Raw genomic sequence first — 25,951 nt, 5'->3', positions numbered from 1 at the left:
TTTCCGTCCATTTTTTATTTTTTTAAAAAATTTTGTATCAGTGACTTTGAATGGGTCAATGTTTTACCAATATTTGCAACTTTCTGTTTTTCTTTACAACAAAAGCTTCTACCTTCACGAAACAAATTTCTCTTAGAACATTGTGGGAGGTGAAATTACTAAAGGCACATGGATTTGCCCCCACCACACAAGAAACGTTAAAGAAAACTTAATAGTCATCTGTATTTAACTCATTATAGTCAACCGTTATCTGTATTTGCAGATCGAAAATTATCACAGGGCAGGAAGTCACAAATGAAACGAATTAAAAAAAGGAATGCTATCCAGTTTGTAGGGTTATTTCGTTGCCAAAATAATATATACAATTCAACGACAACAAAATAATATATACATAATTTACAAAAATAATATATAATTTTTTTTATATATTTCATGAAAATAAGTGCGTTTTAACTATTATTTTCAACAAGCAAGCGAGGAAAAAAAAGTTTTTAGAAAGGAAAAAATAAGATTTAAGAAGCTTATTCTTTAATATAGCCTTACCACACTTTGGCACCCCCTCCACTTTACTCGACCCCCTATGCAGCCCCTTACACCTCGGACCGGCCCAGTACCTCGTACTTAATATGAACGAACTATCAAATATTCAAACTTCTGAGTTGAACATCAATAGTAGTGAACCCAAATTTGGGTCACCCGTTTAACGAGGGTTATAAAATATAAAATAAAATATCTAAACTAGAGTCGTGGTGGCTCAGGGGATAGAGCATTCGCCTTCCAATGAGGTTAACCCGGTTCGAAACCCAACCCAGCGATAGCTAGTCGATACGAATTCCACACCCGGTTTGCTCTGACCACAGTGCTGACGTAAAATATCCTCAGTGGTAGACGGATCATGGGTTAGAATCCCATTGTCGTCGGGCTAAACGTGGGAGGTTTTCATGATTTTCCTCTCCAAGTAATCCAAATGCGGGTTAGCTCCATTAAAAAAGTCTTCAATGAAGGTAGTTTTCTCCCTATGCATGATCCAGGAGTTCCTTTGTCTTCTGAATTGGGTTCAAAATTACGAGGCTACGGAGTTGAACATTAGCAGTCGTAAACCCAAAAATTGGGTGGACGGTTGTTAAATAAAATATCTATCCGTGTATCTAAATAAATATCTATCTTCCGTGGGATGGTTTGATTGCGTGCGTAAATCCTACGGTATTATTTTCCATTAATTGAGAAATGTGTCTTTTTATTTTTTTTACAGCGCTTTGTCACAGAAACATTGTTGTAAACCGTTATAATTCTCAGAAGGAAAAAATATCCAGAGGAAAAATTTTTCCAAAAATCAAAATCCTTAATTCCTCGCTCTTAATTCTCGTATCCTGATTTCAAAATCCCATTTCCTATTTTCACACCAGAATCAAAAATTTAAGAAGTCCCGAATCTCAATTTATAATCTGAATTCCGGAAATATCCGTTTTCCAACTTCATACCCCAATTTAAGAATCGGAATTAATTATTTAATTGAATTTTATGATTTGATAAGTGACAGAATTTTTATGCAAATCGCTAACTGACCAACTAAAAGTATCAACTGAACCAAGCAACAAATTAAAAAATAAAAACAACACCAGATTGAAATGTTAATAACTGATTGATTGAATCACTTAATGAAGTAAAACTGAGGAAAAATTTTAATAACGAACAGTTGTTCCTTGTTTACTTTCCTTTTCCGACAAAAAATTTTACACTTTCATTGATTTTCTCTACAAAAATTACAATTCCAATGTTTATAGTTATTTTTTTTTTCTATAACAATTTACTTTACTACAAAAAGAAATAATTTTTAATTTTTATATTTATTTATTTTGTGAGCATTGCATTGGTTACACTATATTGCAAGTTAAGAAAGAGACCAATGCGGTATAGAATTAAAGTAATCATCCGCGACCTCATATATAGTTCCGTTTTATTTAGCAATCAAATTACATAATTATGCTTTTAAAACAATATAAAAGCTTCTAAAACCCAAACTAATCGCACGAAAATTTAATTTTTGCTATTTTTTATAAGTAAAAAGAAGGCTGTGCCACGACGCTTCAAGAGTTGGCAATGTTGGAATTCGTTTGTGATTGGCTTCCATTTAGCGTGCACTTAGGTACAAACAGGCTTTCTCCGTAGAGATAATGGTTTTTTCTTACATTGCAACAGAGTATAATTATCTTTATAAACTTTAAAAAAATAATAGATAAAAAACGAAATTACTGAAGCTCTACACTTTCAAAAAGCTGAGGATTTTATATTCACTTACATCGTGCGGTATTTTTATATACTGAAAAGCATTATCTCATGGTACGGAAGAGCCTCAGAAAATTAGAACAGCCTTTAACTAAGGTCTTAAGCGCTTATTCAATGTCACTCTGAATTTTATTTCCGATGAAAATATCGAAGTGAAAATTTGTGATCATAAGAAATTTTTGTACCTCGAAGGACATTTATAATTAATAGATTATAGTGTCATAATCAACTTTTTAGAAGGTAAAAAAATTGCAAAAAGTCGACCGGCCCCTTCAGAATCAAACGTTCTTTTATGTTTTAAAGTTGCTTTGCAGCGTCTTCAATGTGAGTGCCTTGACGGCGCGGTATAACTTGGTTTCGGCGATTAGCCATCATGATTTGTATGAGCTCTGAGGCTCTTCTTCAAATTTTGTAACGATTCCCGCCGACGTGAATCAGCGGTGAACGTTATTGCCACCCGAAAGTGGGCGTCACACGCAATTGAATCTTCCAGGGCCGGTCAACCAATAGATAAGCATGCATTTTACCTTTATATTACTACCTAGTATTGTAATTATAAAAGACTGGTAGTTAAACTTACTCTTCTTTTTTTTTTATTTTAAAAATTAAATAAAAGTTACTACTGGCATTTAGAATTGTTCTGTGTACTCAATACAGTAAGTGCCCTGATATGATGCCCCTTACTGTCTTACTGATTCATCAGATTTAACATGACTCAAAGAGATTAAGGTATAAAGTCGAGTATGTGGGAGTTACTTTTTTTAGTAAAGGTCATAAATGGTAGATACATAAAATTGTTTTACTTATTAATTATTAAAATGTTCACATAAAACTAGTGATGATCTTTTTTATTTTTATTTTGTTTTTGAGGTGGATAGTTGTGCTTAATTGGAACGAAAAATAAGACATCACAGAAGAGGTTCATTGCTCCTTTAGAAATCAAAGATTTTTTCGAGTTAACAACAGATTATGTCATGATCTTCATCAGTGGTTCCTAATTATTTTCAGCTACGGAACCCTAAATAATCAACTTTCTTTCGATGGAACCCCACATTTAAAATAAAGTTTAAGGTAATTAATATTATTAATCCACATTTATAAGAGAAGTTTAAGGTACATACAGGTATTTCTTTATTAAATAATTTACTTATTTTGATTTGAAAAGCACGATAATAAAAAAAAAAGCTAATGCAATATTTCATAAATAAGTATTATTTTCATAATTTGTTCATTATATTGGAAAAAGAAATGTCATATTTTCCTTTTAAAATGCAATTTTAAATGACTGGCATTTTACTTGAAATAATTTCATGAAGGAAACCGTAATATTAAAGAAATTATGAATCATACGTTGGATCTGAAAATATAATCAGAGGTTTCAAAAATCATCACTGGTTGCGGAGTCCCTTTAACTCTTTCCCGGAACCCTAGGGTTCCGCAGAACACTATTTGGGAACCGCAGATCTCTGAAACTGCTTTTTCGGGTAAATTCATGGAGTAGTCTGCAAGGAAAAGTACAAGCATTCACCAAAAGGACGGTATAGCAGTTTTTATGAAGTTATACTGTCTCAAAATATCCTGAAAATATATATTCTTCTCGAATTGTTAGTTTTTTTAAATTATTAAACAGCTTACTTTTCAATATTTTGTTAAATTTTAGGAGAATTAAATTTGATTCTTTTCTTTCGAGTGCTGTTTTTCTTAGAATTATCATCTCAATATAATTCAATTCGCACTTCGGAGTAAAACTTGCAGTAGAGAGTAGGCGTTACTTTTCATAGATCTTCCTCTGCATAGCCGACGGCTATCGTTCGAAGCTCTTCTATTTAACTCTTTTTACTACGACAATTACATCCTACTTACATGAAACATGATCCTAAAATACACTTGCGGAAAGCCCAAAATCCACACTGTTCGGGAAAATTGCAACATCATGAAGAAATTAAAGAAATTCATCCCACGTATTACTACGTGGTACAAATAAACATGCGCAACAGTGGTACAAGTGCAATCGCTTCGTTATTCTAATAATTTTCAAGTCTTAACCATTTAGTGGGCCATTTATTTCTAGTAAAGGTAAATTAAAGAATTTTTGGTATTGAAATTCATATAAGAATAGTAATTGATATAAGAAAAGAAAAACTCAATTATCATATAAAAAAAATAATTTAAATTTTAATGCAATTTTTTTATGATAAGTATATTTACAACGAAAGGAACTTATTGACTTTTATCTTTCTTTATTTATAAAATAAATTTTATAAATGCTACAAACTTCAGAAAGAATTATGCATTTTATATCTTTTATACGTTTTCTTACATAAAAAAATGGTTGCCAATTTTATTCAAATAACTACAAGAAAGCTGAAGTTACTAACAAATGGAAACCTGAATTAAAAGTGGTGGAAGAATTAGTGGTATGTACACTTACCACGGAATTAGAAAGGGTTAACTCACATTTTATTTTATGCACAGGGCTTGGACAAATTTATGGAAACGCTTCTATGCTAACTTTATGTAAACAATCTTTCTTATAGCAGCAAATGTTTTGGAAGACGTTACATGGCAAAACTAATGAATCTATTATAAGATCATGATAGAATCTTTTGGAAAAGGTTACCTTTTCACCGATGCAAAATGTGCATTGTCCAATCTGAGCATAGTAAGGTTAAAGCTTCTTTCCTAGTTTAATATCGCTATATTGAAAAAAGCTTTCTATATAATTTTTGTAATCTTATGTGATGATTTCAAAATTATTGCTACGAAAGCTAAAATAAAGTTATTTGCTACCTCTTTCCATTTTGATCTATTCGATTTCAGATAGATAGAAATAACACTATATCTAAAAGCTTCAAACATGATCTTTTAAACTGTTTCAACAGCTTTACCATGCAAAATATATGGTAAAACATTTGCTGCTAAATTAAAGATTGTTTACGTGTAGAAGTGTTTTCATAATTTTGTCCTTTCTTCCTAAGTTTGGGTTCGAATTGCATAATTCCTTTATGATGTTGCAATTTACACAAACGTGAGTATATATTGGCTTTACAACTATAAAGATTGGAACAGTAGTTTTCGTTTCTGTTTTGTACTGCCATCTATTGAATTAAATTAGCACATTGCGCTTGTGAGAAATCATACGAAAGAGATGGTATTTAACTTTAAAAAATGAAGGAGATGTAGTATAAATAGACAAGAAAAGGGAACCCACTACATATGAATGCAGAATGTGTTTTCCCCTTGTGCATTGAAACGTGCTTCTCCTCCTTTTATAGCAAATAATCGCCATTAAATTTAATTTTCTCGTTGTTGTTACTTTTGCCGCTTGCCAATATCAGCTAGCCTGATTCAAACCAAGGAAATCTTTAAGGTAGAAGGTGCGTTTCTTGTTTTTCAGTGGCTCCAGGCTATGGACAAGAATACTTCAGCCACCCACACGTCACATGACGTTTTAATTCACATTTCATTCATTCATCTACAGGATTAAATTAATTCATTCACAGATCTTAATTTTGATCTCAACCAGAGAACGATCAATCGCCAATTCAGTACCCCCGAGATATTGATTTGTTATGGGAACTTGGAGAACTTTGTGACCCCAACAGATTTAACGTTTCAATACATGGGGATTCTTCGACTGGTGGGATTTAAACCTACGATCTCACGAGCACGAGTCAAACGCCCAACCAACCAGGCTATCCCGGAGTTTAATGTTCTTTATGAGTGCAAATTGTTTCCCTTGGAAACTGAGTGAAATTCGAAAGAGAAATAAATGGCCCACTAAGTTCATAATTCAGGGGTGGCCAACACGTGGCACTAATGGATCCCAAATCGGAAAAAAACATATGCATTTGCTATTATTAATTGTGCGAGCAAAGGAATTTTATTTAAGGGATCTTTCGCCTTAAGGAAACGAACTTTAAAGTAAAAAATAAAATTAAAAAAAAGTAATGTATCTTAATGACTCTTTTCAAGACATGAAAAGTAGCAAGTAGCTGAGTATCTATATATATATTTCTCTTACACGGCGACAAAAAAAAAAGCCTCATTACAACTCCCCGAATGGCAATGCTAGAAAATCGACCAATGATTGCCGCTAAAAATGTCACATGCCAAATCTAGCTGAGATGGCTCAACATATAGCGCTTTTAAAAACGGAAACTGAAATAACCAGAGAGAGCATAAGCTAGGCAGAAGTGAGTAGTCTTTGTCGATTTCACGAATTTATATATTACGAATTTATTTGACGATTTTTGATTTAGATCACGAATTTATTTGTTTTACTAGAATTTATTTGTTTATGCAGGCTTTTCCATTGCAATTTACTTATTTCAATTTTTAATAGACTTTATTATAGTCAAAATTTTAACCTTTTTAAAAAGATATCAGTTTTAGAAATTTTATCTTAAGATTTTATACTATAGCACAGGGGTTTCCAACTGGCTGCCCGGGGGCCACATCCGGCCCACAAAGCCTTTTTTTGTGGCCCGCGACTTAGAATATATTAGTTGTCATTTTTTTGCGAACAATTTTCGTAAAAAATCTATATGGGTTTAAAATACTTTTCTCGTTAATAAAAGCCTAATTTCTTCGTTTCTGTGAAATTTATCATACCAACGGTGCAAAAAAATATATTTCTCATGTTTTGCATCCAAGGAAATATTTATTCAAATACAAAAATAATCGTGTTTGTTGCTCTTTTTGCATTTTGTGAATATAATTTAGCATGTACGTATCAGAAATTTTCTCGAAGAAATTCTCCTATTTAACTTTTTGAAACCACTCATTTTGAACGAAAATAATTTCACACACATTTGTAAATTTAAAACGTAAATATCCATTCTCTGGTGGTTGCAGCAGACAAACCTCAATTCTCTCATTGAACATTTTGTGTGCTACTATAGTAAACTTACATATATGTAAGTTTTAATAACAACCTTTTTAAAGTTTTATATCTTAACAATTAGATATCTGTAGCACATTAATTGTTTAATACATAGGTGCACATTAAAAGTTACTGTAGCCCGAATTTTTAATATTTATTTAATATTTTTAAAAATATTAAATTATTAATAACAATTAAATAATTTAAAAAATCTACTTCTTATTTTAATTTGTAATTCAATACTTTTGTTTTGTACAACTTGGTAAAAATCTGACAGTAATATTTTATGTTCCTTCAAACATAAAAGAGTCCTATATAAAATTTTGATAAAGTTGCGGCCTGCCATTTGATTTGTGTTTTGAATTGTGGCCCCCGGCCTCATGTAAGTTGGAAACCCCTGCTATAGCACATTTCTAATAGGTTTAACGAATTACATGTCATTTATTTAAATTCAAATTTATTTTAATGACTTAGTATTTACTAAAAATATGTAATTTTTTTTTAAAAAAAAGTTGTTATATGGATTTGAATGATTGTTTTGAATTCTTAGAATTTTGTGCATTTGCAATGTACCTAAGTTAGTAGCGAGCAAAGCGAGCTTGGTTTGCGAAGCAAACCATATAAGATTGCGTAGCAATTTTCGGGGGTTGGCGAGCAGGGGGCGCAGCCCACTAGTTTATTTTAAAAGTCAAAAATCAAGTCTTAAAACTCATATGACATATTTCATTTGAGATTAAAATAGATTTCAACATTCACACGCCACGTCGCTTATAAATATCCATTTAAAAGAGATACAAAAATTGATTCAGCGTGATAATATGCCCAGGTCTTAAATCTGTACCGTTAACACGCCATGCCCATCCACGTGATTTGACACAACCGTGTGATAAGTTGCAAGCATCCAAATGAAATGCAATTTGAAAGAATAAGAGTAAGCATATTCATGTTTAAAATGTCTATTTTATTTTATTTTATAACCGTCGTTGAACAGCCGACCCAATTTCATGGGTTTACGACTACTTACGTTCAACTCCGTAGCCTTGTAATTTTGAACCAATCCAGAAGACAAAGAAACTCCTGGATCAGTACCCCCAGAGGTATTGATTTGTTGTGGGAACATGGAGGACTTTGAGACTCGACAGATTTAACGTGCATCAGTCACCATTTAATACACGGGGAGTCTTCGGCCGGCGAGGATCGAACCCACGACCTCTTGGATATGGGCCCAGCGCCCTACCGACCAGGCTATCCCGGCTAAAATGTCTATAGTAAATTTTAATTTTTGATAACTCATGTTACCCTGCAAACTTATTTCTAGCATGCTTTTTTTACAACAGCATTTAACACGTTCACGCCGGGGTGACCCACCGATGGGTCACGCTAGATTGTCTCACCGGGCGGCGCAAGAACTGTTAACAAAAAAATTTATTTTTTAATTTTTTTTCCGGGAATAATAAAAATCTATAACTACCAATTGTTTTTAACGGATGCAATTTTTATATTGAATTGCTTCTTCGCCTTCATAAATTTCATCACAGCATATATCATACCTGCCAACTCTTCTGGATTTTCCGGAAGATTTTATTTTCATATTTAAAGTGGTAGTAATTATATACTATTTTTTCTTTTATAATCTTAATTTTTAAATGATATTAATCACCACTATTCTTGCAAAAATTAAGCACTTATATTAATATGCGCTACTAACTTGGTTGTCAAATTTGAGCTGGAGTACTCACATAAACGACATAATCAAAAGAGTCAGAGGAGCGTTAAACATTGATGACATCAATTGCTTTATAGCTAAATTGACCACAAAATTTTACAGCGACGCAAAAACATGCACCACATCAGATTTCAATAAATTGTTCGATATTGATATAATCAGTGATAATTCGAATTTCAGCCCAATTACCGCCTTTTTATGCTCAGACTGCATACTATCAAAATACTATTAACTTTATCATACAACTCTACTCAAGGGGATCTCCCCATTCCAAAGATGATTTTCCCTTCAAAACTAAAGATTTACTCCTTAAGGACTTGACTTGTTGTTACAACATACTACAACTTCAAAGATATATAGGACCTCCTAGAATACGACAAAACAGAATCGATGAATCGGTTAGAGGAGCTTCGCGCCAAACGCCGAGATAACCCCAATATCCAGCATCCAACTTGGTTGTCAACCCAAGTTTTCTCAAATACAACATATTTGTTTGCTTAAAATTGAAGTTTTAATTCCATTTTAATACCACTGGGAAAAATAATAATGGAAGGGATTAAAAGTTGGCAGGTATGATATATACAAGCTAAACGCAGATTTTTTCGATAAAGCCATAGAATGTAAAACAGCAAATTTTAATGAAATCTTTAAATTTGAAAATTATATCAAAGATAAAAACTACAGACCAATAGCTGCACATTTCACCTCCGACGCCTCATATCATAACTATCAAAACAAATAATTTCATCAACCTTTCTGAAAATAACGTTTAATCATGCTGATACAGTTCTGACCAACTCCAAAATCAAACAAACACAGTTTAGAGCAAGCTGCTCAATTTATTTTTGATTCCTTTTTAGTTATTCAAGCAAAGAGCTTGAAACATTCATAAAAGCAACTCCATTGCCTGCTTACCTCATTGCTCAACCAAAACTGTTCTAAAATTCCAGATGAATGGGATAGGGGCCGCTTCGCGGCCTAGGTGCCCAATAAAATCAAAACACTAGGACTAGGACTTCATAAATTTCCTTACTGTGAATTGTTATTGTTGAGAATAGATTAACTCCTCCCGAATATTATCGAATATTGAAATAGTTCTTCTACCAGTATTTTCTCTTGTCCGTCTCGCTTTCAGGCGCAACGCCCGGCGTGAACGAGTTAAACAATGAGTCTAGCGAGTTTAAATTAGGTATTAAAAATTTTTTTCTTTCGAAGATTTGTCTGCTTCTACTTTTTTTAAACCATTTAAAGGGATGCTATTTCCATGACCGCACAATATTGAAACTATGAAAATGCACTATTGTCAATACTGCATGTGACTATCTCAACGTAGAGGAATGGAAAATATTTCAAAATGATTAAAAAACAATTCAAATGTTCTCTTTTATTATCAGTTGGCGAGTTTTAAACACTGTATTTTTATCCGCCGCAGTTTTAGTTCGCACTTTAGAAATTGTGATAGACTTAAATAGATCTGCGAGGTGTTGAATAGATTTTAGTTGCGAGGTGTCAACATTTGCACAAAAAATAGCAGTTATTTTGCTTTTCAATTTGAAGTTTAAATTTCTATATCTTTCCTCTGTCGCTCAGTTTTACACTTACTAAAAATATGCTAGTTATAGACTTTTTTTTATCTTGATGTTATCTGGAAAAAACTTTTAAACAATTCTTAAAAACTCAAGGTATAACACGAGATTTAAAATAAGCCAGACGGAAATTAAAATATTTTAAGTCACCAACCAAAGAATTAGAAGGAACATCAGTCTTATTATTTTAGTTCGAAAGATAGTTCTGGTTCGAAATTTCATTTTGTTAAACTATAATCGAGAGTCAATATTATTCCAAGGGATATCCAAACTTTATTTCATATCATGTGAAGCTAAGCTTCGTTTTAAAACTTCATTTTGCCGAACTGTAATCGAGTGTCTACAATATTCCAAGAGATATCAACTTTTTTATTTCGTATCATGTGAAAAAGTGTCCCGGTTGGGTAATTGATTTTGTTAAATTTTTAGAGTGTTCACATTATTTTGAGGGAAATCAAAACTTTACTTCGTATCATGTGAAATAATGTTCCGGTTGATTTGTTCATTTCGTCGAGCTATATTCGAGAATACTCATTATTTTAAGGGATATCAAAACTTTATTTCGTATCATGTGAAAAAATGTTCCGGTTGACTTATTAATTTTGATGAACTATATTCAAGAATCCACATTATTTTAAGGGATATCAAAATTTTATTTCGTATTATGTGGAATAATATTCCGGGCTGGTTCATTCATTTTGTCGAACTATAGTCGAGATTCCATATAATTATAAGGGATCAAGACTGTTCCGGTTGGGTAATTGATTTTGTCGAACTTTATAAGAGCGTTCACATTATTTTAAGGGATATCAAAACTTTATTTTGTTCATTAATTTTGTTGAAGTATATTCGAGAAGCTACATTATTTTAAGGGATGTCAAAACTTTATTTTGTTCATTAATTTTGTTGAAGTATATTCGGGAAGCCACATTATTTTAAGGGATGTCAAAACTTTATTTCGTATCGTGCGGAATGATGTTCCGGTTGGTTCATTTATTTTGTCGAACTATATTCGAGATTCCACATAATTATAAAGAATTTCACTACTTTATTTCATTTCATGTGAAATAATGTTCCGGTTGGGTAATTGATTTCGTCGAACTTTATAAGAGCTTTCATACTATTTTAAGGGATATCAAAACTTTATTTTGTATTATGTGGTATTAAGGTTGGTTCATTCATTTTGTCTGTCAAACTATATTCGAGATTCCACATTATTTTAAGGGATATCAAGACTTTGTTTCGTATCATGTGGAATAATGTTCCAGTAGGGTAATTCATTTTGTCGAACTATATTCAAGAGTCCACAATAATTTAAAGAACATCAAAACTTTATTTTATATTTTGTGAAATAGTGATCCGGTTAGGTAATTGATTTTGTTAAACTGTATTCGAGAGACAACATTCCCAGGAATATCAAAACATTATTTCTACTCCTCTCCCTTATAGAAAAATAAAATTGCAAAAGTTCACTGCCCCACATCCCAGAAAGAACACCGTCGTGTCATATGAAATAGTGTTCCGTAATTCATTTTGTAGAACTTTATACGAACGACCCAGCATAAATACTTCGGTGTGTGAGTCGACAGAATTTATGGGGAGAGGAATAAAATAGGATGGGGCAAAAATGCTGTGGAAAGGGAATAGCTGATTTTCGCGGAGTTATTGGTGGGCTATTCTGTCAAGGAAGTTGTGCATCAACAGTTTTGATGGCTCTGCGTTAAACTTCCGAACTGAGTGACAACGCAGCACCGTTGCCAACACACATCCAGAAATAGTTTGCTGCTTGGTGAAAAGAAGGGTTCGGAATTCGGCCTTGCTCAAATGCTTTCAAGGACAAGGGATGATTTACGATAACGAACGGAGATCAAGCTGAGAGATTTCCATCGAATCTGTACAAGATGGAAGAGAAATTTTGGGATAGTTTTGTATGAACCTTTCCTTCAGAGAAACTACTTAATCATCATATGTAGCATTCTTTTAAGAGTAATAAGTGGCATAATCATTTCCCTCATTAAATTGTTGTTTCTTTGTAGAATAAAGTATAATAAAAATTTTAAAAACTACGATTTTTAAGTTGGCTCAAAAGAAAAATGATTTTATGTTTGTTAGATTGGAAACTAAAAACGCAGACGACATCGTTTACTTCCGAAAGTTATCGAATCATATACTTCCATCACTTCAAAAGCGACGGAAGTATATTTCAAAATATTCGCTGATGATGGAAGTAAATTAGAAAAGTGATGCGAACCTCATTTTTTGTTTTAAGTGTAACTAAAATAAAAATATTTAACTTAGTCTAATTGAAAAACAATTTGTTTGTTTTTTTTAAAAATTAATTACTATTTTTATTTACATATATTTAATTTTGTTTCGGACAGTTTTTTAAGCTTGAGTAGTCCAAATTTTGATTGATGATAAATTGAAAATAGAAAATAAATGGCCATTTATTCTTCTTGTAACGGTTAAAAAACAATTACGCTGTTATCCTCAACAAGATGTAATTCAAACTTGAACATTCTAGACAGAAATTTGAATCAACGATAATATATTTTTGGAAAAAATGTGTCTTTAAATTTTGTTTGTGGTGGAAAACAAATGAATGGAACTTTTACTGACACAGAACGCGGAGCACAACAAGCAAGTTAGTTTCAAAGTGGTCAAGATTTGATTCGGGATTAATATTCAATAACAAATCTATGGCGATAGATTCTGTTTGTAGCTTTTATGAAACAATTGCAATTTGCATTGTCATCAGGCAAAGAGTTCCAGAGGAAGGCTGTGTGCTTTTTTGAATCAAAAAGTGGTCGGGATTTTGATTCGGTGAGAAAGAGTGCGATTGGTTCTGTTTTTAGCGGTCAAGAAACGATAGAAAGTTGCATTGCCACCAGGAACGTTGTTCCAGAAGAAAATTGAGTGCTTTAACTTTTCGATAAGTAGTCGAAATTTAAACTTGTAATAAAAACATAGTAGAATAGATGTATACTCTTCTAAACTAAACTAATACAAAATAAAAAAAATAGAGGAAAAATGAAACAAAACATTAAACAGCAGGGTGGGAGTGAATAAGAATGAGAGAATCTTATAAGCTTTTATCCTAAAATAACTCCAGTTTAATAAATTTTTTACGTGGAAATTTCTGGGTTGGTTCCAAGATAATTTTGAGCTGTGCCGGTTAATAAAATGAGCCATCGAACTTTTTTTTTAAATGATAGGTTATATTTTTTATGTTTCATACTATAGCTGAAAGGCAAAAAAGAAAAAGAAAATAATAATAATAATAATAAAAATAAATAAAAATAAATAAATAAATAATAATAAAAATAAGTAAATAAATAATAATAAAAGTAAATAAATAAATATAATAATAAAAATAAATAAATAATAAAAATAAATAAATAATAAAAATAAATAAATAAGTAATAATAAAAATAAATAAATAAATAATAATAAAAATAAATACTTAAAAAATACATGCATCTTATCTTATCAAAACAAATATGTTTAAAATTACCGACAAGGGAATACTCAGTGTTATTAAGGGAAGATTTAATTGAATAAATAATTTCTGTTGTTAAAAACTGAGAACAATTTGATAAAAGTATTTAATTTTTATTTGTTGATACCAGGTTTTTAAACAAAGTTAATCATTGTCTCAAATTTTTTTCCCTAAACACTGCAGAGTGTTCACTTTTCAGAGGAAATTTAATTCTTAGTGTTTGATATTTTTCTATAAATTTTTTCAAAATTTAACACAATTAAATTGTTTAGTAACAAAATACAAAGTGTGAGCGATATCGGCTAAATAGATTCTAAGTAACAAAATTTCGAAAATCTCACTTTTAATCCCTGAAAAACTTATTAATGATGGATATTTTCACTTAGTTTAATTCTTAAAATAATATAGAAATATGTCTGCCTTCTAATTCGAAATTTTTTTAACCATTATTAAAATAAATGATAAAAAATTATAAATAATTATTAAAAATAAAAAAAAACAATTAATACGTAGAGTAATGATCATTTTTAGACCTTAATTTTTGGAACTCCCTTTTTTCACCCCTCTTATTTTCAAAGGGCATCAATTTATGCCCCTCCCCCCTCCCAAAAAAAAGAAACAAAAACATTAAACAGGAATTAAGTGAACTCGCTAAATGTAATTGTAGAATTAACAAAACGATCATATTTAATAAAACAAAAATATAATATTAAATTAAATAAACAAATTTGGTGAACATAGCAAGATTTAATTTAAAGAGTAAAGAACATTATGTAGCTTCTCCACGGCCGGATTATCCTATAGGCACACTAGGCACGTGCCTAGGGCCTACGAAATTCAGGGGCCTACGAAAAACTTGGGAGAAAAAAATTTATTGACCAAAATAATTTAGCTTTAAAAACAAGTGTATTTTGCACAAAATTATGAAGATACAAATAAAAATATAATATTTTTCGGTAATAAATTATTTTGCAGAATCTTATGATCTAATATATTACTTTTTTGCGATTTTTGGATTCAACGAAATCTTGTATTATGCTGTCGAATACCAAACTACGCAAAATGTCGTATTCAATAGACATAAGTGCGAGAGATGCCAAACGATCTTGATTCATTGTTGAACGCAAATAATTTTTTATAAATTTTAATCTGGAGAAAGATCTTTCTCCTTCTGTATTTGATCCAAGAATCGACAAATATATTCTTAATGCAATGTGAACGTTAGGAAAAGTATTCACAAGTTTATCTTTAATTTGAGCCTTCAACATTTCTTGTGCAGATTTATGCTCATACAAATTTGAAAATAGTAAAAATTCATCTACAAAGTTTTCCTCTAAATCGGAAGAGTAAATTTTCACCAAAAATGGTATTATCGATATCAACTGCAATATCGGCAGTATGTCGGTATTGCAGATAAAGTTAGATAAACAAATTCGTAAATTAAAACCCATATTAATAAAAATGTAAAAAAAAAATATGCAAGAAAATTTTAGCGGGGAATGGGGGGGGGGGCAAAAACGGCTATGCCTAGGGCCTACGAAAGGTATAATCCGGCTCTGTGCCTAGGGCCTACGAAAGGTATAATCCGGCCCTGAGCTTCTCGGATTGCTACTGAGCTTGAGAATGTAAGCAACACTACTGATTTATGCTACTAGGTTTCGTTCTTGAGTTACAAGAATTTCCTGTTGCCAGATTATAAAAAAACAGAAACTTCTGAAAAATTAATTAGTTCGCAATCTAGCATAAAATACCTAACGCCATCTAGTGTAAGAAATAGTAGTTCATTGCAATCCCAATAAATTTTAAAATTCTGATTGTAACTTACTACATTCAAGGGGATGGCATTAAGTATGCTGATTTATTTGGCCAACCGATAATTTAAGCTACGAAATCAGACTCAAAATTACTCTTTCGCTTTTCAAAAACACACTTTTTCCCCCCTATTAATTTAGGCTTTATGGAGCCTCAAATATAACAAAACAACAATCTGGCAAATATGGTAGCATTAGTTTAAATGAAAGAGCGGTCAGTTATTATTTCACCCACATAATGTTAATTTCATTTTTTGCATCTTTTCCCATGTTTTTGAATTGGAGTTGCTTAAACAATTAAAACATTAACTTAATTATACAACTAGTTTATCCATAGATAATTTAAAGCAAATACAATTTCTTTTATTTGATAATTTATTTTTTTGAATGAGAGAAAATGTTTGAACTATAAACTCATAACAAAATCCGAAATTTTAGCAGAATCCGAAGAACTAATCTTGAGCAATAAATATTTATAAATGTGACTTTTTTTCAAATTTTTTTTGAGATAACTACTTTGACTCATTTTGCTCAAACTTTGATTTTTATAAAGTAAAATGATCCAAAAATTTTTTATGAGTAACAATTTGAAACTAATTTAACTGGAGAAATGAAAGTTTATAAAGACAACTATTTTAAAATTTTATTTTTACAACTAAACCGATTTGACCATTGAAAATTTTTAATTTAAGGTAATGTAAAAACTTGTATACCTTACAATCCAAAACTTAGTACTTATGTTTGGGATCATTGACTCATCAAAAAACCGATTAAGCATAAGTTCCGTATTTTATCATTTGAAATTGCGTGTTTTAAAATTATATAAAAATTTTATCAATCAAAAATTTTTTACTCGTAAAAAATAAATGATAATCGATATAAATTAATTTAAAAATAATTACTTACAATTTGATCAACAAGTTTCATGTATTTTTATTTTCTTTATCCGTTTAAATAATTCTTGAGGTACGATAATAGTTTAAATAGCATTTTTTGAAATTAACAAATTTAAATAGCACACCGGCACTTAAATCAGTACAGCACAAATATAAATAATTACACTGGGATACAAGTTAATTTATTTATTTATTTATTTTGAGCGATTCTTAGATCTTCGAAGCGCTGTTTTCAAATCTGTAATCGATTTCTCTCGACAGACTACAGTTTTTATGTAGTTAATCGATATATACTTGACCAGAAATTTTTTATACTAAGGGAATACTAAGTGCCGTTTCTGCTCTGCTACGTAGGAAGTGGTAGGATGCAATACGTTATTTGTCTTGAGTGTTATTTTCAAAAGAGCAGACACTTGTACGTGTATGTATATCACCCCCTATGCTCTTTATAAACTAGTGCATTCAGACAAATAACAAACTAAAAATTCCCTTTTGAAGAAAACTCTACAGCTTTCCGAGTAAAAACAATTTCAGATTTAAAATCTTCATTTCCTATTTAGGTAAGCTCAAGTAGCTTATTGCCTTAACGCAACGTGTAATGTAACGACTTTGTAACGTATATTTATTTGTGGTCTGAAATTATATAAGGTGATCCATTTAAGGTGATCCGGGTTCGAATCCAACCGATTGCTGGTCGATTCGAATTCCGAATCTGGCTCGCACCGACCACAGTGCTGACGTAATATATCCTCAGTAGTAGATTGATCATGGGTTATAGTCCCTTTTGTCATCGGGCAAACCGTGGGAGGTTTTCCTCTCCATGTAACGCAAATGTGGGTTAGTTCCATCAAAAAATCCTCCGCAAATTTCTCCCAATACTTGATCCAGGAGTTCCCTTGTCTTCTGGATCGGGTTCAAAATTACTAGACTACGGAGTTGAACATGAGTAGTCATAAACCCGAAATTGGGTTGGCTGTTCAACGACGGTTATAATATAATAATACAGTAGTTAGTAAAAATCTTCAAAATTTCTCAGCCACTTTTTAAATTTTCCCCAGTTTTAGCCACTATTATTCTAGTAATATAGATTATAGTAGTGGACAGCTAGTAGCAACTATTATTTCACACTTTTGGATTAATTCATTAACAAGTTCGCTAACTGCCAACTTCAGCGAATTTCTCGAGAAAAAAAATTTCTAGTGGTATCAATATTTTTTTTTTTAAATGTTATATTTTCAGTTTAATAAATTTGATATAAAACAGAGATTCCACAGGCGACTAAAAATGTAAAAAACTCAATTAATTTTTGCATATTTGTTATCATGTTAATTATTCAATCGTAATTACCATTATGACTTCTATTAGAATGTTAATTTACGATACGAGTAAGTTAATTAAGTAAAGAGCAGTGTCGCACATCTAATAAGTTGAAATAAAAAAATTTTTCTCGTCTACAACTTTTACTAAACTTAGATTTATTACTTGTTTATTTATTTTATTGTAAACGTAATATATTTTTGTTTTGCGTACCTAGCAACTTCGTTATATAATTAATTTGTTTATTTTCCACATGGCTTCGTGCCTGTCTTTGTGTTAAGTGTCTGTGAAAATATACAGTGAAAGAATTAAAATCTTTGAGAAAGAATCTCTGTGAAAGAATTTAGAATGTGTCATTTAAAAGAATTGATACTTGACGGGGTTGGCTTACTCGAAATAGAATGGAAAGTACAGTTACTAACGTAAACAAAATCCACGTTTTAATAACCAATCAGGATCGAGATACCCACACTACGTCACTTGCAGGTACTCCATTGTAATTTCTTTTAATAAAGTTTTAAAATTTATTAATCAGCATTTTTTGCATTTTTAGTCGCTCATGGTTATAAAATGACTACAACCACCCCACACATTGCCCACAGTAGTACCTAAACCAATAAAAATTCGTAAAAAACTGATTTTGTTTTAGTCGTTTCCAATACATTTTCAAGTATGTTGCTATTTGTAAAAAGAAATTTAAAATTTGATGATTTTTCTTTGTGTTAACAGTTTATTTGAAAGTGTCATTGTGCGAAATCTTTAGGTGACCAAGTAGCTACTATTTTGCAGTTTCCTACTTTTAGAGGCTCAAAATATTCGATGTGTCCAAATATTTTATTAGAATAGATATTCAGACTTTAGCCTTTTAACTGTCATGCCCGAAATAAGCTCGGGCACTGCGCTGGTGTTGCGGAATGTCATGCCCGAGTATTATCGGGGTAATTTTTTTGCGTGCTTCGTATTGTTATACTCGAATATATATCGGGAGAAGTTTATTTCGGCTTCAAACCCGATTCTTTCTCAGGTAAAGTTGATTTAGATGCAATTTAGAACAATAGATGGCAGCACTTTTCTGAAGGTTTCAAAGGATAGAGGTTTATGTTCGAAGTGTGCGGGAATTTTTTGTTGCAATGGCATCCAGTTTCTGGTAACGTTATATAGATTATCAATTTTTTTTAGAAAATAATGAAATTAATTTTTTTATTTTGATTTTTAGAAAACGATGCTCCACTAGAAGCGAGCTTTACCACTGCCACACTGAGCTGTAGCCGCCTCAAGTGAATATACAGTGGCAAAAAAACCTTAAAAGTTTTTGCATGCAATTCAAAATATCAATTTTTTACTATTAGGTACATTTTATTTTGTACTAAACATTTGATTGGTGCTATAAATAAAATTGTCACTTTATGTACCGATATTATCAAAACAAAATTGACAGTTTATGTACCCAAATCATCAAAACAAAATTGACACTTTATGTACCCAAATCATCAAAACAAAATTGACACTTTATGTGCCCAAATAATCAAAATAATTTGACAGTTAAAGGGTTAAATGACGGATATTCGATTAGCGTATCACGAGTCATTAAAAATACTTTAAGATATTTTTTTAAAAACAAAATTTTTTTTAAAAATGATTGTTAGGAAAAAAGTGCTTTTCCTAGAATTAAACTTGGCAAATACAAGATTTGTAGTCAGAGAATTAGTTATGCAAAGATGCCAACTGTTCCGCTTTCAGCAAAATATTTTATCAGTAGAAGAGAATTAAAAGCTTAACACTTTCATTGCCAGCAGAGTACAGATGGTAATACTATTGCCAGGATTGTCAACTGCTACTCTTTTTGTAAAATATTTTATAGAGTGATAGACATTTAAAAACCAAAGCTTTCAGAATTAATAGTCCTTTTGCTAACATTTTAAAAGCCTCACCACAAAATAGCTGGAACAAGGCGTCCAGTTCCAATGCAAGGAACGAAAACTAATTTAATTTATTTTTGTCATGTGTGCTTCTTGGTCTAATTGCAGAATGAATGGGAAAAGGGTCGTAATGGCCTCAGACGACCAGTTCCACTACAACGAACGAACGAAAACTAATTTTACAAAAATTGTCATAGCTGTCTCAAGATTTTGAGGATAAACCACAAAGAATGTCAGTATTTATGTTTATAAATTAATTAAAATTATTTTGTTTTATTTTATAACCGTCGTTGAACAGCCGACCCAATTTTTGAGTTTACGACTACTAATGTTCAACTCCGTAGCCTTGTAATTTTGAACCCAATCCAGAAGACAAGGAAACTCTTGGATCAAGTATTGGGAGAAATTTGCCTTCGTGTGGGACTTTCTGGAGAAACTAACCTGCATTTGCGTTACATGGAGAGGAAAACCACGAGAACCAAACACGGTTAGCCTGACGGCAAAGGGATTCTAATCCATGATCCGTCTGCCACTGAGGATATTTCAAGTCAGCATTGTGGTCGGTGCAACCCGGATGCGAAATTCGCATCGACCAGACACCGCCGGGATCGAACCCAGTTCACCTCATTGGAAGGCGAGCGCTCTATCCCCTGAGTCACGGGTATAAGTAACTGAAATAGAAAAAAACTGTCCCCCCCCCCTTTTTTTTTTAGACGAAAAAGAAGAAGAAAGTCGCATAAGGAAATACATAAAACTTATTATTCATTTCAATATTGTAGCAAAACTGTCTCTAATTCTGTGAAGATTACGGAGGCTTGTTTAACCTCTTCCAGACGGGCGAGTCATATATGCATTCTCTGGGTGTCGATAATCAGGATTAAAAAGATAAAACTGGTAGCCAAACTATTTTTATAGCGGTATACTATAGCCTACGTCACAGATCGTGTTATTCCTACTAAATTTAACTAGTAAACAGCATTTTCTGCGAACCTGATTTCTAGCAACAAGTAAAAGCATCAAACGAAGTGTCTTGTTTATAAGTCGCTACTCGCCAGGTTGGAATTGTATTAGTCTAGTTCCTTTGGAAATAATTTATATTGTTGTTTTATCTAAGTTTATGAATTTAGTAAACATATTTAAAACTCAGTTTATTAATTAAACTAAAAGGTAAATGTTATTCCTAGTAAGTGGAAGTAGTTGTGCTTTTTTATATTATACCCAATTGACAAATACATCCATTTTTATTTTATTAATTTTTCTTTTAAAAAAAAATGATTTTATATACTAGATATACGTTCTGACACAATTTAAATATTTTTGGATCGTTTAAATTATTTAAATTGTTATTTAAAATGTGAATAAATAAAAAAAAGCTGTTTTATTTCCTCATTTTTTGCATGATTAAATGAGCCACCGTAATCTTCATAAAATCAGAGACAGTTTTGTAAAAATATTGAAATGAATAATAAGTTTTATGTATTTTCTTATGCGACTTTCTTCTTCTTCCAAAAATAAATAAATAAATAAATAAAAATCAGATTTCTATACTTAGAGTTAGATATATATTCTGACTCAATTAAAATATTTTTTGGATCGTTTAAATTATGTTATTTTAAATGAAAATAAATAAAAATAAGCAGTTTCATGTCCGCATTTTTGCATGATTAACCTTTTCGGGACGGGCCAGTCATAAATGTCTTAATTCGAACTTAGTAGTGGTGAATTAAATAAAGCAAACTATTATTATCCTGCCCACAAATAAACTGCTATAAAAGGTATACTATAGCCTACGTCACAGGTCGTGTTATTCTTACTAAATTTAATTAGTAAACAGCATTTTCTGCGAACCTGATTTCTAGCAACAAGTAAATATTAAATGAAGTGTGTTGTTATATGTCGCTACTCGGCAGGTTAGAATTGTATTACTCTAGTTCCTTTTGAAATAATTTATTTTGCTGTTTTATCTAAGTTTATGAATTTAGTAAACATATTTAAAACTCAGCTTATTAATTAAACTAAAAGGTAAATGCTATTCCTAGTAAAATTTTCGAAGTGGAAGTAGTTGTGAGTTTTTCATATTATACTCGATTACTGTCATGAATCTTCTCAATTGTACCCCATGTTAAGCTTTTTTTCTTTTTTTTTTTGGAAAAATTATTTTACTAATAGTAAAATTCTAATATTAATATTAATTGCTGTTAGTAAAAATTATTTTACTAACTGCAACTACTACAGATTTAAAAAGGCAAGAACAAGACAACACCAAATAAACAAAATTCAAAAATTTTACCAAAAACTCAAGGTGACGAAGGAAAAAGCCTCTTAAGAAGCTAAGAACACGGTATTAATCATGTTTAATTAATTATCTAAATTGTGTAAACAAACGCTGCAACAAGTTTAACTCTCTTTCAAAGAATTTTTTAAAAAAAGAAGAAGAAAAAAAAAAAGAATATCAAACATCTGGAAGAAGCGAAAAAGATTTCATGAGAAATAAAAAAAAATTTAAAAAAAAAAGCATGGAAAAGCGAAAGAAGGCATAATAACGTGACGAAGCGGAACAATTGGCTGACGGCCAAGTTTCGTTAAAATCCCTTCTCTACTCGAAACAGTCTACCTCAGAAGTGCACTAAAAATTTTGTAGAATATATTCATTGCTTTAATATTAAAAAATAAATAAAACAAAATTATAATGAAATTTTTTTCGGCCATGAAGTTTTAGAAGTAAAAAATATCTAAATATGTTGTAAAATTATAATTATATAACAATGAATACTTTTATTTCTTAAAATAGAAAAAAAAATTATATTTTTCGACAAGTACATCACTTTTCTATTTCAAAAAAAAGTTTTTTTACTCAAGTGCAAATTTAAAATGTGATAAAAAAAAATACTTTATTTACCCATTAAACACGGTTCCAATCGAGCCAACTTGGGACAGACGTTAAAGACATTATTTTTTCTTAGTCACTATTTAAATTGGAATATTTAAATCTTATTTTTTTTATACAAATAAGATTGTCTAATCTAGCGGTCCCTAAATGGGGTTCCGCGGAACCCTGATGTTCCGAGGAAATGTTGCAGTGCTTCTAGAGTTTTAATTTTTTATATCAGTAATGACTTTTGAAACTTGAAATTATATTTGTATCAAAACAATAAAACCATAATTTTTGTGATAGTTTGGTTATTTTGTTATATTTTCGTCTTTTTATTATTTATTTATATAGGTTATAAAATTATTTAAGTAAAACGCTAGTAAAAAAATAGATAAGTTTACAAAAAAATTGACCTCGTAGAGCTTTTTATTTAAAAGTAAAATGATAAAGTTTCAAGAATTACATATTATTACAACTATTCTCAAAGCTTATAATAGTTCTTTTTCGAAAACTATATAATTCAGCTTATTTTATTCATTTTCAGCAATTGTATACATCAAAAACAAAATCAGAGCTAGACTAAATACCATTCCATGTTTGCGAATTCACCTGTTTGGTGCAAGACCTATTATTTTATGAGTTTCATTAATTAAACGATTATTCAAAAAATTCTCATTCTTCACATTAGAATAATTAGAGGTAGTTATCAAAATAATTAGTAGTCTTTCTTTGGTTAATATGTTCACGACTGCTAATTAATTTTATTTATATTTATTGATTTATTATTATATTTTTTTTTTTTGGTGGGGGAGTTCCGCCAAAAGATCCTCGATTATTTAGGGTTTTGCAGCCGTAAAAAATTGGGAACCTCTGGTCTTATCTACCATACAATAAATCCATGATTCAATCATACGTACAATGCGCAAAAGTTAAAAAAAAAAGGGGGGGTGTACCCTGAATAACTTATGATTTAATGATTAGATTTTTATGCACTACGACAATCTGAATATGCTTAGGCAGTGTCAGTCATCGGTGACTGACAGAGTAAAATGTGGTAAAAAACTAACAAATTGCATTGCTTTAAGTAATTACTGAATACTTATTTGTATTTTGTCATTTTTTATTTATTACGAATCAAATTATTATCTATCTAAGCAGCGCGCATAGTCTGACAAGTAGTTCCTTAAAAATACGCGTGGTGCTAAACGCGTAAATGGTTCGTGGATTTAATCTTAAATATGCCAATTATTTTGTGCAGACGATAAGTTACGAAATCAGACACGAAAACGAACTTTCTATGAATAGACATGGCTTTGTCGACGGATTTGGATTTTTGACCCTTAAAATAGGGAGGGATGAAACCGTAATCTGGAAAATATGGCCCCTATAGTTTGTTTAGAAGACCAGTCGAAAGTTTGGACCCCTTAATGCTAACACGTCAATGACTCGAAGGCTTAGTCTTAAATATGTAAATTAATTTGTGTAGACGATATGCTAAGTTACGAAATGAGACATGAAACGTACATTCCGTGAATAAACATACTTTTTTTTCAATAGATTCACACTTTTAACCCTCAAAATGGAGGATGGGTTTTTGCCCGTAATCTATAAAATATGGTTTTAGTAGTTAGGTCTTATGAGCAGCTGAAAGTTTGGACCCCTTATTGCAAATTTAATTTTTTGCGCATTTCTCTAAACCTCCTAAATTGTTTCAGCGAACTGTAAAAATTCTTTGCACGCAGTTACAAAATTCGTTCAACCTAAGGTAAGTCCTATTAAAAACTAACTTATATTATCGTGTATTATTTTTTAGTACTTTGTTTAGATAAGGATGAAAAACATTTGAATAATGAGGTATACTCATTTTAATATCATTTAAAAATATGTACTTTTAAGTGACAAAATGCAAAATTTGAATAAAATCGGTAGAGTAGATTTTGAGTTGACAAATATTGAAATGAATATTTTCGAAGAATGTTCGACTGCTTTTGAAAATGATATTAATCAGTCTTAAACTTGAATACCCTATATTTGTCTCCAATTGATGCTCAATCATGGTTTACCATGCATGGTTTTCAATCCAATTGATGCTCAATCATTTACTTTTAATTATGGTTTATTTTAGCGCCATATTAACACTAGATTGCCTAAGGAAGTTATTTTGACTGCTTTTAATTTCAATTAGAAAAACAATGATGCATATAATGACACAATTTCTCAGAATTTTGTGACTTTTTGTACCACATATAATTTTTTTTAATAACTTGTTATATAACTATAAATAATATAAAAAATGTTAAAAATTAATTTAAAAAAAATTCATTTAAAATTTATTAATAATCGTCAAAAACAGTAATATTTTAACTATGTAAATATAATCGATAGATCAAAAGTACATAAATACTTTTATTTTGTGATAAATTGTAATAACGTTATATATTTTTCTGCAACATGCAACGGCTATAAATTAAACTTATTTATAAACCTATCTCGTTTTATAAAATTGGGTAACTGTCATTGGTATATAGGTCAAGGTACTAAGTTCATTAAATATCATTATAGTGACCAAATAAGAGCTAATTATTATTAGTACATTTTTTGAGTAAAACTGTACTGATTATAAAGTACTTATAACCTTCATCGACTTTAAAAATTACAGGTTTTGCTTTTACTTTGTAATTTTATAGGTACAAATCAAATTCGAAGCCCGAAACTTTTAAAACTGACAAGGAAGGTCGAAGCATGCGATATTACCGAATCTCAGATTCTCTTTATGTATCTTTTTACCGTTAACCCTTTACTAGAGAGCCACTTTTATCAGGTGAAAATGAATGCCGAATAAATTTGTTACACGCATTCAACCGTTTTATGACCTATCTCGCTTTCGCATAGTGGTGAAAACAAAGTTTTTCAAAATGGCGGAGGATGTTATAATCATTTAGTTTTGATCGAAAATGATTATAATCGTTAAAAATTCTGATCTTCATAAATGAACAAAATACGGAACAGTGCTATTGTGTTGTTTACAAACAAACTGAATGAAACAAAAATTGATTTTTTTTCAAAATAAAAAAACATAATTTTTATCGTCCTCTCTTGTAATAAAGTATTGCTGATGAAATTCCACAATATTGCGGAAATTTGACATTTTATT

General features: G+C 30.8%; 1 protein-coding gene across 1 annotated transcript in view; it reads right to left on the bottom strand.

Moving 5' to 3' along the window:
* Positions 1-25,951, bottom strand: part of LOC107445807 (junctophilin-1) — an 85,346-nt gene that overhangs the window by 58,567 nt on the left and 828 nt on the right. The window lies entirely within an intron of this gene.

This window comes from Parasteatoda tepidariorum, chromosome 3, assembly GCF_982258835.1.
Source record: "Parasteatoda tepidariorum strain Cologne lab strain chromosome 3, Ptep-v5.0, whole genome shotgun sequence".
In the NCBI taxonomy this organism is placed as follows: Eukaryota; Metazoa; Arthropoda; class Arachnida; order Araneae; family Theridiidae; genus Parasteatoda; species Parasteatoda tepidariorum.
This window is presented reverse-complemented; position numbering and strand designations above follow the sequence as displayed.